Raw genomic sequence first — 15900 nt, 5'->3', positions numbered from 1 at the left:
ATTTGTTGTAGACATTGTACTTTCTAAAATAGTTATAGTATTGTACTTTCTAAAATAACAATGTACTTCCATTGATTTGTTTTAGACATTTGTTTTCAGAAATGTACTTTCATTTTTATCGTATCCCAACCATCTAGCAATGTACTTTCATATGATTTTCTTGTTTATAGCAATGTACTTTCATTGTTGTTTCATGCTTCTAACAGGTAGACGTTATTTTTTTAATGAAAGTTCGTTGTTGTTTCTTGCATATACAAGAAAGTCAATTATTTTTTTCTTGCATATAAATGACAATTCGTACCTGTTTCTTCCATCTATATTTAGGGGGATTTTAAAGTGAGAATACTACTTTGGTTATTACTTATTTCATGTATTATAATTTGAATAAAACTTCTAAAAATATCATTTTACTAATGAGGGGTGTGTGTGTTTATTGTTTAGGGTTAAGTTGAATTAGAGGTAGAGTGACGTAAATGGTGATTGCTTTTTGTTGCTTTGACTTACACGTAAGTATCCATGACCAACTAATAAGTCATTTTGATTGAAATCAAATAATCTTCAGTTAATGTATTACTGTTTTTCTTATTATCTCACCTCTTTTAAGCTCCAAATTGCAAAAATGTCCTAACTTATAGTTCATTGCCAAATTAACAATTTGATAATTGAGAGTGAAAATATGAATAACAATATTTGTTACCCTCTTAGAGAATATTATACTTCTTCTTTTTAATCAACATCAAAATTTGTAGCAATGTTTATTTTATTTTTTTTGAAATGACGATATGTCTCAACGGAAGTCCCTTCATATTATTTCAATGAAGACCCCGAGATTGAATCATCAAATATGACAGATAATACTATATACTTTTCTTTTCTAATTATTATTCTAAATTAAATTAAATTTAGCTATGTGTTATTTTACTCACAGTCCATATACTATTATGTACTTTAACTGAAAAATTAATATTTTTAACTGAAAAATATAAGTAATTTTTTTAAATATATGGTTGGTGATTATGTTTTTTTAAAGTTTTAGTATTGTTTTATTTTTTCATCTGTGTACTACACATGTTATAACCTAGTTATATCATACTATATTATAAAAGAAATATTTTTTTTCATCACATTCATTTGAAACTCCCAACTCTTCATATTTCCATATAATATACTTAATTTATTAACTTAAATATGGTTTTAGTTATAAACATTATCATAAATGGAAGAATTTGTGACTTATGAATATGATATACTTAATTTGTTAACTTCAATATATTGTTAAATAAATAACCTACATTAATATATCAAATAAGTTTAAAAATTTAGTGTAAAATTTAAAACCTAAAGTAAAATATCAAATAATGTTTAAAAAAAATTCAATATATATATTTTTAACATGGTTAAAAGAAAAAATAAAATGTAATAAATATAAAAGAACCTAAATCGATGAATCGAATTAACTAAAAGGTGTCAGGAAATTATATTTTATAATAACTAAAATTCAATTCAGCTGTTTTTAAATTAATTTATAATAATAATGATTAAAAATAATAGAAACTAGAAAATTAAATTATGTTAGATTACAAACAGCCGTGTATAATTTAAATAATCATCATGATGTAATTAAAACACCGTCAATTTTTTTTTTAAATTAATAAATCATAACAATAGTAAATTAAAATAATTGACAAATATAATTAATGTTATACATACGTAAAACATGAGTAAAGACCATTAAATGATTTTATTTTAATAAGCGCTATTTTATCTATTGTTCAAATTAATTATAATTTTATATAAACTAAATGTAATAATTATTATTTCATAGTTAATATGATATAAATATTTTCAATAACATAAGATTACCAAAAGTTTTAATTTTATTCTGCGCAACGCGCGAATATTCGCCTAGTTCTTAGTAAAAAATCCCTAAACCGCCACATGTCAGTTGCATTTTTTACTTTAAGGATGCATGGGTATTTTGGTCATAATCAATTTTTGAAGGCTTTCAAGTTCATATTCTATTTATTCACACCTATATTGAATGGCATGGATGGAATTGGTTTAATAGTTGCAAGTATAAACGGATTGCCCTCCTTAGGAGATGATCGGGAGATTTGATGATTGAAGGGTATTTGTGGCAATTCTAGAAAATAAAGAAAGAAATGTATATTTCTGGGTATTGGCATTGGTTTCGTTATTTTTTCTGTCTACAGGACGTTGGTTTTTTGTAAAGGTCAAGGGTATTTCAGTCCTCTTAAAACCGATTGGATTCTCAGGGAAAAGAAAAAAGAATAGAAGTTATGGTTATTGGAAGGGTATAAGGCCATGGGATGTCACAGAAATAGCAATGTTTCATTTCTTTTTAATTTCTATAACATATTTTACATGGAACAAATAGAAATATTTCATTTTATTAGAAGGGTATAAGGTATTTGTTGATGTATCTCACCCGGAGTAACGTCAAAGGATAATGGAGCCGTCAACTTAGGAACGACTCATCAAAAACCAACTACCACACAAGAGTCAGGAGCAAACCATTGTCCATAAGACTCCGTGTTCTAACACCGACGATCTGGCCTCGGGATAGGCCCCCTTTTAGGAGAGAAACTCTCGTTCCAGATAAGACAAAGGAGTACCAGTTGCCCTAGGCGACATGTGTAGTGCTCGGTGATCTGCCAACTGGCAGTTCTGCACCAATAGCAAATAGCCATCCACGGGGCACGATCTACCAATCGAAGGCCGCCTCGTCCTGCCATGCCTGAAGAAGTAGAAGATACTATTGGGGATCTGTTCCCCGACCATAGGTATAAAAAAGTCACTTCTCCCCCAAGAGAAGGGATCGAATCTTCAATCTCAATCTCATACTCTTAATATGATAAATTTTCTCAAAGGAATTCACTAACTTGACCATCGGAGCTTCGTTCCGGGATCACCTCCTAGACAACGTTGGACGATCTTGTTTTATTTGTTGTGATTCTCAAGATTATTATTTTCACCCCTCAAGCAGACAGAGTTAAGTCAGATACATATTAAAAAGTTGGCGCCATCCGGGCGTGCACTTAGTATCGTACAACCCATCTAAAGACATTAGTCACCGGAGATGACCAACAAAGGACCCATATGGTCGGACGGTGGTGACACCAACCCAGTTAGACCAATGCATTCCCTCGACGGGGGTGGTCCGTCGACACTAGAAGGGAAACCGCTCACACAAACACCGACAACACCGACAGCTAGGTCCGCATTGGAGTTCATTACCAGTTTATAGCGACCACCGCCCATCGCAACGGAACACTCGACCACGACACACACCATAGCGCATCAAAGAGAGCCAACCAACCAATCACAACCAACATAAAATCGACCTCCGCCACCACTACAATAGGTGGGGACCAACACCTACTTCCCTGCTACCATTCTACCTACTATACAACTGCCATCCACAGGTCATTAGTCTTCCTCGATGGCCAGCATGTCACACATCCTGCTATTCGAACAACAACCAACGTTCAACCAATACTCATACCACTACCAAGGTGCGTATTCCCAAACAACACAGTCACAAAGTCACAACAATCAAGGCATACCAGTGCAGGAGATGAGCTCACACACTATGGGGCCAATGGAGTCAAGTTCATAACCAAACGAGTTGATGTACATAACTCCACGCAGGCACCATACATACCACAAGTAACCATATACAACCACGGGTAACAATATAGGTATGACTAACGGTACAAAAGTCCATAACACGTATAGCAGGTGATGGGCGACAGAGCATTCACCTACCTACACATGGATATCTTGGCCACGAGTTTCAGCTTGGCATTCTGCCAAGGGCTCTTATAGTACGAAACACAACATTCCACCATGATCCCAAACATTCCAAAGTATGACGGCATGACAGATCCTGATGAGCACATAGACACCTACGAATGGATAATGACATCACTACGGATGGACAAGAGGTTTACCTGCACTACTTCCCGGTCATGCTCTCAAGTAATGCTAGCAAATGGTTCAAGGCAATGCGTCCAGGAAGTATCTCCAGCTTTGAACAATTGAGGTATCTTTTCCTCAACAATTTTATGCAACTAAAGAAAATCAAAGGAGATTCCAACTACATTATGGCATGAAAACAAAAAGAGGGAGAGTCCATCCGAGCATACTACGACCGATTTACCCTCGCAACTATGAGCATCCCCGATCATGAGGATTTTCAAGTCACAGGCACTTTCGCCCAGGGGTTACTCCTAGGCTCCTGTTGAGGAAATGCAAGGAACAATGCCAAAATATAGGGACAAACTAAAGTATAGGGTCGAAAAATACCTCAGGAAAATCGAGGGAGAAGAGCGCAAAGAAGCCATCTAAAAGTTGTAGCGAACGTATACCTCAAACAAGAATCAGTTGACTCCCACTCCTGCCATAGTCACAAGGAGCGCCACGATGGAACTCACAACAAGAATAATAGACATTCAAGACATTCATCCCGCAGGTTCCGCCCATTCGTCAAGGACAAGCCCAGGAGCCATAGGGCGGAAGTACATACTGTGGAAAAAAACCCTCAACGGGTGGAAAAAGAAAAAAGGAAGTATTGCAAATAACACAAGAGCAAAACCCATGAAACTGGGGAATGCACAATCCTAAAAAGAGAAGTAGTGGGCAAGAAATTGAATGGAGACCTCACGGAGATCACGAAAACCCTACGATCAAAATTCAAAGTCGAACAAAAAGACGGGCAAACCCGGAAAGAAGTGAATAACCAACCACTCAAAAAGGAAGATATATTCACAATCGCGAAGCCCCAAAACAGAGCCAAGAACCGATCGGCAAAAAATAGCATCGTTGCCCTACCTAACGATACTATGAGCATAATTTTCTCACCGAGAGACCCTCGAGCACCCGAATGGGTCCCCACATACCCAATCATAATCTTCGCCTACATCCAACAACATTGAATCTGGCAAGCCTTGGTCGACGGTGACAACAACATCGATGTCCTCTACGAACACTGTTTCGAACGACTCCTGACATCTTGGAAAAAGAATCCAAAACCACCGACCCGAGCCCTATTCATCGGCTTTACAAGACACAAGTTGTGGCCGCTTGGGACTATAAGCCTCCCATTGACAATACTCAACCACGATGGGAAGGAAAAGGTAACAAGGATAATCGAATTCTCAGTAGTAAAACACATGTTCGACGACGATATGATCCTTGGGTGGACAACCCTTTTCCAGCTCCAAGCCATCCCATCAACAATACATGGTACAGTAAAATTCAGTACAAACCAACGGCTCGACAATAGCGACCGCCCTCAACCCACGGGAAAAGGAACAACAGGCGATCGTTGCTTGGGCTACTGTGCACATTCCAAGAAGGCGGTACACAACAATAATCACCACCCAGATCCAAGATAGGGGGAAAAGTCGCCACCCCCACACAAACAGACTGGGGAGAGAAGGGAGCGATAGCAACAACATTACTATGCCAGAAACATCGAGGATAATCAGCATGAACACCAAGCGATGCTAGATACCGCTAAGCCTGCCAACATGTTGTCACACAACGAAGGACCATAGCGCAAAGATAGAGGAGAGATAGAATGTTGACGATGAGAGAGAGAGAGAGAAAGAATGTTGACGATGGGGCATACAATAATCGGCTTAGCGTGACGTTGGCGTTAGTCACAGTCTTGCAACGATATTTAAGGCATAAATGGGTAATGTTGGGGTCGGTTACGTTCCTTCAGTGATGAAGTAGGTGTGCGATGTAAAAGGAGAGAAAGGAGATACAACTCAACGGTGAAGATGCATGGTAGATATTCAAAGTCGACATTGAAGTGAGGGGGGAGGGGGAGGGAGGCGGTGATGATAGAGGAGGCAGTCGATCAATTATTAGAATGGACAAGACGGAGAGAGGAAAGTAAAGGAGTGGTGTGGGATCCATATGTTTTTTTAATTAAATGATTTTTCTAAATAACAAAATTTGGAACTAAAATCTATAAGGGTAAAATTCTCTTTCTATGTTTAGTAGGGACCATATATGCAATAAAATAAAGTTTAAAGGATTGTCCGAGCTAAAAAAGTTAGAGACCAAACACGCAAATTACTAAAAACCTTAGGGATCAATCACGTAATTTACTCTTATTTTTATATTTTTTTAGGATCTATCGGTAGTGTAGGGTTTCGAACTGTACTCAACGACTTTTGAGGACACCAAAAGCTCACTACACGTCATACCTTGAAACTTTTTTGTTTATCGTCGTTTGGATAGGCCAATGTTTTCATAAAAGTAGTATGATTTTGACGTATCAAATTGACAAGACAAAAATACATGCTTGAATTGTACTCAATTAACATGAAATGGACACTTAGTTGTTGTTCCATTTAATACATCGTTAGTAATGGGGATTGATTGAGGATGTTGATGTCGTTTTTGGAAGCGACAACACCAAAAAATGCATGTCAAAACTATAAATCTTGCGATGCTACCACATCAAGCATAATCGTACGGTACTTGCGATCATCTATCATGTATTGACCTAGCCATTCTATTTGGTAATTTAGCCGAGAAGAGTGTATATAATCAATGCCATTTTCAGATGGTTTACACAAATATTATGGTTTATATATGAATAATACTATCACAAAACAGTTCTAGGCTTTGACGTGAAGTTCTTTCAAACATCTTTAAGTACTGATCATACGTCTTAGAAACCGACTCATATACTAGTGGACGTGTTGCAAATGTGTTCTTCTATAATGGAGTAAAAGACCACTTGCCTTTGAAATCTTCTTCTGAACATTGCAACACAATATACGAAATTCTCAGCAAAGTAATCTTGTTTGAGACGATCATGTGCAACTTGTACAATTTTCTTCTATAGATTATTGTATTTGTTAGACCACTTAGAACTTGAAATATCAGAAAATAGAAAACGCGTAGGTTGGCGGTTCTTTGATAAAACATGAGTGTGACGCTTAAATGTATTAGATGAAGATGCAACGTCTCAAATTAATAATGATTACTCTCAACTTGATGATGAATCCATTTGACAATTGTAGAGTATAAATTTTGAAAATTGAGAGATAATTTATAAATTTATGGTGAAAATTTTGAAAGTTGAATATAATTTTATAGGATTAATTTTTGAAACAAAAAATTATAGCTTTGAGAGTAGTCATTCGGGACAACCATGCCGATTCCATATGTGTTAGTGTAGTACCGCATGGGTGAGACGACGTTCCATCATAAAATCCATCACTAATGGGTTTCACCGACAGATTTACATTGAATTTACATTTATCGGACTTAGAGACGGATTTTCAATGGATTTGTGATGGTTTTCCAAAGGATTTTGTGACGGGTTTATAAAATTTTACATTCTATGACGAAATAAGTGATTGTCTGTGCCACCTCGGAACACTAAATCTGTCCGCCCACATAAATTCTATCATACCTTATAAAGCAGAACTATCATGGCTCCACATTACCTCTCTAAGGAATCATAATTCAAACAAACAAAATCAAAACAATAAATCTTATTAATGGAAATTAATACAGTCAAAATTGTTAATGTTCATTACAAGTCAAGTCAATTTATCTTTGCAATCAGCTTGTATTCAATACAATGCGTCACACCAAAGCTGTGGATATAATCAAACCAACCGGCAAAACATGATTAGAATTTCCTGAAGTTATAATTTAATGTTCTAGTTTATAAATAAAAATATTCAGATATTAGCAAAAGTCGTTGTAGTATAATGGTAAGTATTCCCGCCTGTCACGCGGGTGACCCGGGTTCGATCCCCGGCAACGGCGTTTTTTTTTTTTTAAGCGATTTCGATTCTCAAACATCAGTCCTTCAAAGTTCAGTGAAGCTACAATTTTGGGCCTTCTTTAACTGGTATGGTTTCAAGTCAAAATATATGCAATCCGTTTGCAAGTCATATAATTTAATAAAAACATGTAATTCTATGATTTTTTTTTTTATATATATCATTCTAGTGATAGATTGAAATTTCGTCATATATACTGATTAATAAAAAAACCAAATGAATCCAAAAATCCAAATTAACTTATGTAAAAAGGATTATGGTATAGATGTGACATAAGTCTGGGTCACTGTTGTAACGAAAAGAAGTCAACGTAGTGGTAGTGCAAGAAACGCTTTGAGAAATAGGAGAAGGGGAGTTGGAGGGTAAAAAATAGAATTATCACATGTTACAAAGAAAATGAGATTAAGGTATCTTTATGTTCAATTATTGTATTTTATAACTCCTAAAACTATGAAATTGGAAGGGTTATTATTTACTACACGAACCAGAAAGAGAAAATGGAATTGTAATTAAGGTGGAGAACTAGTGAATATGTTACCTTACTACTATCTTTAGACTATAATTCAAAAGAATGGAATAGAAAATTTGGCCAAAGAAATGTTAGACACATAAATTCTTCCATAAAGAAAAAGTAATTTCTTGAGTATGATACCCTTAGTCGAGGAAAAAAAAGTTGGCATTTCTATATTGGTTATTAAGTCATAAACAATGATATCATTGGTAATGGAAGGTGGCATACTTGTCGTGACCTAGTATCATCGTATCATTGGTAACATGACATTGAGTTGGAATGGAAAACGTTAGGCTACCCGATATGGGAGACATTTCACGCGTCTTGGGCTGAGGTGGCAGCCTCTCCCACGCGTGAACACCGCCCCCAAAGCCGGTGGGCTGTGTGTGACGTGAATGGGAGGACAGAAAAGACGCTGCATCTGATTGGTGGTGAATCTGGCCCCTCACAATTTCCCTCTTTCTCTCTCTTTCTTTTTGCCTCCTTCACCACCAGCTCACCGGTGAACACCATTTCCATACCCTGGTAGGTTGGGTGTGGAATGGTGAAATATCTATGTGGCATCCCAAACAACGCGTGACCATTCCGTATGGCCTTAGCAATATTGGGATTGATGGAGTGAGTACGAGATGCAAACAAATTAAGAACGAGAAATTACATGACATAATGTCTATCCTTGCGACATAGCTAGCAATAGAGTGGTTGGTGACCTTGGCACGACCTCATGAGAAACTGTCATGACCCGAGGATGATCGAGCACAATCATTACGAGTTGATTAGGGATTCGATGTTCGGTTTTGGCTTGTAGGGACGGTTACTTAAGGAACCGTAGATCTTTGTATGGACTTGAGGAAGAGCTCATGACCTTCGACCTCTAAGAGGTCACAAAAATATGGTCTATGTTTGATTGCACGATGGATTGTTGAGAAAGTTTCCAACACGTGGCTAAGGCCGCATAGTAATCAATTAGATTTGTCTAGATCATTTATAAAGTGACCAATCGCATAAAGTTAATCACAACGGGATTTGAATTGATTACCATATTTAGAAACTGAGAAAGTACATTTTTAAAGTTTAAGCAACGAATAACATAAGGTTTGAGACCGAGTACTCCATAGATTCTCTGAAAGTGATGATTGAAGAAGGATAAGGACGCGTTTGTCATTTTCTTTCTAGGAAAGAAAACTAGGATTATGGTTGGTTTTGTCATCGGATTCGATGTTGGGTTGTGGAAGCATGACAGTGTCATCAATATGACTAATGGTGTTTTGAAAAGAAAATAAAAATATCATTTAATGTTGATTGATTATTCTATTAGAGCAATTCCAACCATCCTCCATTTATCACAATTACTAGGCGAATGTCCGCGTGTTGCGCAGAAGCATCTATATATCTGAAATCTTTACAAATATATGTTTTTTAAAATATAACAATAATGTTGGTATTAAATTTGATATAATAATTCATATACTAAGTTGATATAATATATTGATTATTTTAAATTAAATGATAATATATATATATATATATATATATATATATATATATATATATATATATATATATATATATAGATCTATTAAAACTGCATAATCTCAACCTTTTGATCGATCCCTGCCCGCGGGTTACTCATAAATAATATTAAATATAATATACGGTTTAATGTTATTTATAGTTGTAATTTTTAATTATTTTTTTTAAATTTATTTGCTTAACGTTTTAATTTCTATCATTGTAATTATTAAAAACCTCAAACATTTTTATTTTATTTTAAATGTAACAATATAATCATTTATATAAAGTTATTTTTAACTATTGTTATTGTAAGTTATTTTAAGCTATTTATTTGAAAACTTTTAACGATTATAAAAAAATTTAGAAAATTTTTTAGTTAAATTAATATTAAAATTTAGTTTTTTCATTTAGCACTAAAATTTATCTCTTTTAACTATTCACAAAATACTTTTTGGATTTTTTAAGTGGAACTGAAATTTATATTGAAGTTCACCCTGTAATGTTATATTTAAATTAACAATTTAAATATTTTTTCCAAACTTTTCAAAAATTGTAGCTTTAAACTGATAATGGTTTACATAAAACAACATATTAAATCTAATAAAATTAGTATAATATGTTATAGTTAAAGACATACCTTTATAAGTAGAAGTAAAATATTATTTTAATATTGACATTTAGTTTATTTATGATTACACTTTAGGTTTGATACTTATTTAACCTTATTAACCACCTTATAATTTTTATTAGAAAGACACTACAATTTATCACTTTTAAATATTTATAAAATATTCTTTGGGTTGTTAAAGTTGAACTAAAATTTATATTTAAGTTGATCCTGTAACGTTATATTTAAATTAAAATTTTAAGTATTTTATACAAATTGTTCAAAAGTTGTAGCTTTAAAATGATAATGGTTATCATACAACGACATATTAGACCTAATAAATAAAGTATAATAGGTTAAAAGTTAAAAACATAACTTTATAAGTAGAAGAAAATATATATTATTTTAATAATAAAATTTAGTTTATATAATATTTCACTTTAGGTTTGATATTTATTTAACCTTATTAACCAATATATAATCATTATTAGAAAGAAATTAAAAATTAATGGGAGTTTCAAATGAATGTGGTGAAAGGAAAAATACATGAGAGTTTCAAATGAATGTGGTGAAAGAAAAAATGCTTCATTTATAAGCATAGCAGGCGTATACCCGCGCGTTGCGCAAGATTAGTATAACATGATAAGATTAACGATTTGAATTTCAAAAGACTTATATGGAAAATATTAAGGGTGAACATATTAACTGAAAAACCACACCAAAACCAAATCAACCAATATAATTGAACCATTATAATCGAACCATTACTAAAAGATAGTGTGATTTCTAATATTTATTAACCGAATACATATATATTCTAATATATATAATATGTAATTATATTGGAAACTGAGAATTTGAAGAGTAATCATGTCATGGTTATAAAGTACTTAATTTTGAATTAGATTTACTTATATAATTTGGTATTAGTTAATCATCATTAATTTACCACTTTTATTTTTAGCAACCTATTTTCTAATTTTTCACTTTTATAGCAATTATTTTTTGTTGCTCACATTTTATAGTAATGTATTTTTTATAGCAAATATTTTTTTCTTTCTCATATTTTATAGTAATGTATTTTTTATTTGCATTTCATTTTGAACCGTTGTCGTTAATCGATATTAATCGATAACTGAACACCATTAATGGACTGAAATGTTAACCAATACATATTGGCTATCAAAATTCATTAACCACTTGCAATGATTATGGTTTGGTTTTGGCCTATAACAGTACCAAATTGACCCATACACCCTTAAAAATATAGAATATACATAAATTTAATTAATTATTTTTTGAAACAACATATAATATATGATCACAATATGTATACAATATAATTTACATTAACGATTTAACCACAGCATACAACAACTGTAATAAAAGAAAACTACAATATATATATATATATATATATATATATATATATATATATATATATATATATATATATATATATATAAATATAAGGTAAAAGCTCTACCATAATAAAATAATTCCAAAAATAATCAAAATACTTCTAACCAACACAAAAGCATTTTCTAACCAACACAAAAGGTTTTATGATTGTTTTCATTGTCAATTGTATGTTATTTATATGTCTGTCTATACAAAAGATTCACCTTTTTATTGTAATGTTTTCATTAAATGCATATTAAACATAATATATATGTTATAAAATTTTTGAGTGTTTAAGTCATTATTAAGAAAAATTTTGAGTGGTATTAATTAAAAGATGTGGTTTCAAATGAATATTGCTCTAAGATGTTATAAAATATTATAATTACTTTAAATATACTCTAATGTGTGTGTGTGTATATATATATATATATATATATATATATATATATATATATATATATATTAAATCCAAATCATTATAATAGCATCTACTTATGGTCAATCAATTTAGATAGGTGTATTTTAGGATCATATCATCTAAATGGAATCCATTTATATGTTGTGTGTGAATTTAGTTAGTTAAATGTAGTTTTTTATTTGATATATTTTTAGCTATTGACGTTGTTGATTAGAAAACAATTTATTTAAACATTTTTTTTTATTTCGTTTATGATTAATTTCAAACATTAATCGTTTTTCCAATGTATCATAATCTATATATATATATATATATATATATATATATATATATATATATATATATATATATATTCTAATTTTACGTTGTTTAAGCTATTATTGTTATCATGTTGTTTTATGAGAATAGTTATAACAATTTTAATTTACTAATCATATAAAAACAATATTTGTTAATAAAATGAGAACTATAAACATCTATTGGTGTTTAATTGTTAATGAAATTAAGCATTTGGTTGAAAATACTTCAAATACTACAACTGGATGGAATTTTAAGTTATTTATAAATAAAGTTACCAATAATGCTAATTATTTTAAATCTTACTTGTCTTCAATCGTGTCGTACAATAAAGGGAAAAAATAGAAAGGAAAATCGCATTCCAATATTAAAAAAAAAGGAAAACATCTAAGAATTTGTTTTATATAAGTGGAACAAAGATAAAACTTTAAGAGAGTGTTTATAACAATTTTATTTACTAATCATAGAAAAAACAATATTTGTTAATAAAATGAGAATTATAAACATCTATTGGTATTTAATTGTTAAGGAAATTAAATATTAGGTTGAAAATATTTCACATACTACAACTGGATGAAATTTTAACTTATTTATAAATAAAACTATTAATAATGCTAATTATTTTAAATCTTACTTGTGTTCATTTGTTTCATACACCAAAGGGAAAAAATAGTAAGGACAATCACATTCCAATATTAAAAAAAGGTAAACATCTTAGAATTTCTTCTATATGAGTGGAGCAAAGATAAAACTTGAGTAGCACGATTTTTTCAACACAAAGATAAAGGTACCTAAATAAAACAAATATAATTTTTTTACTCTATCATAACATAAGCCATAAGGTTAAATGTTCATCTATGTTTAACGTGGATATGATGCATACAACAAAAAAACGCCTACAATCAAAGTAGCGATCATTCTCATATTTTTCTTGCCCGTAAACACCATAAACACAAACTAAAATACAACTACGAATATAAAGTATAATTACAACTACCCATAAAAGGAAACTATAATATAATACAAACATAAAGTTACCACAAAACAACTCATAGTGTACAATAATCTTCATATAACATAAAAAAAGATATTAACATAGAAAAAGAATATTACGAACCAAATCCTAATATTAGAAATCCACTACAATTAAATATATACAATATGAAACCACCATTTTTTTAAACCCATAGCACAACAAATTATATTTTGCCTTTACTACATAAAACACGATGTAATCAACATTCTTCTTGCATGAGTGATTGGAGAAGTGTAGTGCAATGTTGTTAAAACTGAAATGTTCCAAGTTGGTGACATTATAAACTAAGAAGATGCAGAAAAAATTTCACTCAAAGTGAGATGCTTAGGAAACCAAGAACTAAAGAGAGAAACAAAGATTCATAAATCACATGTAACAACTTATATAATATGCTTGATGTATAAGTAATTAATAATCATTATTAAAATACATTTGAAAAGTCATTGGAAAATATGAAAAAACATGGAAGTTTCAAATCAATAATCATTATTGATTAATTATTTTGAAGTTGAAGAGGTGTGGGAGTTTTAAATGCATGAGGTGCTAGGAAAAAGAGGAGTGGGAGTTTCAAATGCATGAGATGCTAGGCAAAATGTATCTTTTATAAGTATAGTATGATTGTGTCTTGGAGGTCAAAAATCCTCCACTCAACCATCAAATTTAACATCATTTTTGTGTTGTATTTCTTTTAACACCTGATATGAAGGCTAAATATAAAGGCCTATAAAAACATTATTTTAAAGATTGGTTGGAGTAGAATCACTATTTTGTTGTTAAACAATCATTATTTTTATGTTATGTGGTTGAAGAAGCTTTTAGAGATGTTTTAAAACAAATAAAATTTGTATTAAGAAAATTATTATTATTATTATTATATATATATATATATATATATATATATATATATATATATATATATTGTCTTTTCAAGGAATATAATTATTGACCTTTCTTAAGTTTGTGTTTAATTTGAAATTAGAATGTAAATAATGATTATTGACCCTCACTAAAGAAAATGACAAGTCTAATAAAAATATTTGATTTTTTTTTCTAAATATAAAGCCATTCTGTGAAATAAAACAATGTTATTTCAATTTTTTTATAGCATAAAAATGTTTGATTTTTTTCTAAATATGAAGATGTTTTCATAAATAGACTTTTCCAGAACATTCTGTGAGATAAAACATTGTTGTTTCAATCTTTTTTTAGGTTATTGTGAATTACCATTTAACCTACAAAATAAATTATTCATATTTCTTTTGAAAAATATCATTGTTTTGTCACTAAAATAATTTTTTGAACTTTTTTTTTGGTATAAGTTTTCACAAACTTATTTAATAGCAGAAAAAATATATATATCTTAATCTAATAAATAGAGATCTTTTTTACCACATGTCATACTCTCATTTATTTGGCATATGTCATTTTATGATTATTAAAAAAAAATTCAACAAGTTATTTTATGATTTTTTCCATTTTTATAAAATTTCACATAATATTAAATGTAATAATAAATGCATATTAATTTCATTAATTGACTTTCTTTTTAATTTCAAAATTTTAAATTAAAGTTTCAATAGTTTCATTTGTTTATTTATCTAAGACAAAATTACATAAATGGTCCTTGTGGTTAACAGAATAGACCAACTTTAGTTCTTATGACAAATTGTTTGAATAGATGGTCTTTGTGGTTTCTAAATGTTGCAAAGACGGTCCTTTAGGCTAACAGTGTTCAATTTTCCAGTTAAGTCTTTTGTGAAATTACACATTTACCCTTCTTGCCATAGGGACCATTTATGTAATTTGTTAAAGCCATGGGGACCATTTATGTAATTTTGTCTATTATTTAGTATCTTTATATTTTATTTATTTATATTTTTTTTGAATTAAACTTTTTGATGTTTTTTCTAATTATTTATTTTTTTCGCTTATATCTTTTTATTTTTTTGTTCAAATAAATTTCTTAAATTTTTTTGACGCTTTATTCGAGTATATGTATCATTTTTTTATGTTTTGTTTGAATAAATTTAATTGATGTTTTGCTTGAATACATTTTTAACATTTTTAATATATTTTTAATATTTTGTTTTTTTATAGGGCAATTAAGTAATCTAACCATTTTTGTATTGGATTTTTTTTAAATAATCACTTTTTTTTTTAAGAAAATAACAATTTAATCTGGAATTCATATTAAACAAGTTAGATCTGACCCCATATTGTGGTCCCCCTATCAAAAACCCTCATTAGGTATGTGTCAATTTTTTGTATGAT

At 30.7% G+C, this 15900-nt stretch overlaps 1 non-coding gene across 1 annotated transcript; it reads left to right on the top strand.

Moving 5' to 3' along the window:
- The first annotated feature begins 7752 nt into the window (after nucleotides 1-7752).
- On the top strand, nucleotides 7753-7824 carry TRNAD-GUC (transfer RNA aspartic acid (anticodon GUC)). The gene has a single exon. It is a non-coding gene; the product is annotated as a tRNA-Asp (tRNA).
- Nucleotides 7825-15900: the final 8076 nt, after the last annotated feature.

Source organism: Lactuca serriola, chromosome 4 (genome assembly GCF_051521515.1).
Source record: "Lactuca serriola cultivar US96UC23 chromosome 4, Lser_US96UC23_V15, whole genome shotgun sequence".
Taxonomy (NCBI): Eukaryota; Viridiplantae; Streptophyta; class Magnoliopsida; order Asterales; family Asteraceae; genus Lactuca; species Lactuca serriola.
This window is presented reverse-complemented; position numbering and strand designations above follow the sequence as displayed.